We start from the raw sequence: 1,032 nt of genomic DNA, 5'->3' as shown, positions 1-1,032 counted from the left end.
TCTCCCAGAAAACAACAGTGACATGAGAGCCCCAGTGATTGGCTGGGGAACTGCACACACACACTCGCAGTGTCCCTCATTGGTTGTTCCACACTGGTTGTTCCCATAGACTCTCCATGGCGAGCTCCACAGGGTCTCAGGTGGGCTGCACACAACACCTGTCAGCCCTGATTCGCTGTCCGCCTGTATGTTTGCTGCCAGGCCCCACCTCCTCTGTCACCGGGCCCCACCTCCTCTTCCGTCACCGGGCCCAGCCTTCCTCCTCCACAGCTGCTGGCTGTCACTGACTCAGCAGCGGCTGTGAGGAGGAACGCGCCGCTGCACAGATCACTGACAGGTTGTTGGTGATCTAACAGCGACACATTCCTCCTCACACCTGCCAGTGACAGCCTGCAGCCTGAGATGCCATAGCGACCCAGGCGACCGGCCCGGTCGCCTGGGTCGCTATGGTTATTGTTACGCCACTGCTTTGAGCAGCTTTCTTAAAGCCTTAGAAACACCAGTTCAGCTCCAGTTTGGGAATCCTAAACATAGATCATAATGGGAGTGCTGCCTGTTACTTTTAAAAAGCATGGCCATTATGATCTGTGTTTAATATTTCTGAACTAAAGCTGAAGAATACTTTAAAGCAACCCTGTCTCAGAAATAAAAATGACCATAAATTCTATAACTGTAAAGAAGAAAGAATATACTTACCTCTCTCACCACATGAGCCCCCAAATGGTGCTCCAGTCCATAGAAATCCCGAGCTGAAGTCTCTTTGGTTCGGAGTAGAGGGCTGCAGGAAAGCTAAGTATAAGCATCTTTCTTCAGCATTTATGACCAGTTTTATTTTTGAGGCAGGGCCGCTTTAAAGCTGCTCAAAGCTTGCTGAAAGCGTTGCAAATGATTTTTAACAGCTTGCAATACATACTGATCATGCTGATACAAGTTGAAGTCCATGGTGATTACATTTTTATACTGGGGCAAGCAACTGTGAACAATGTCCGCACAGGCAGAGAGGCATAGCAACTGTTTTTGACAGAATCAACT

This window comes from Nanorana parkeri, unplaced genomic scaffold (genome assembly GCF_000935625.1).
Source record: "Nanorana parkeri isolate BGI_ZX_2015 unplaced genomic scaffold, ASM93562v1 scaffold1267, whole genome shotgun sequence".
Taxonomy (NCBI): Eukaryota; Metazoa; Chordata; class Amphibia; order Anura; family Dicroglossidae; genus Nanorana; species Nanorana parkeri.
This window is presented reverse-complemented; position numbering follows the sequence as displayed.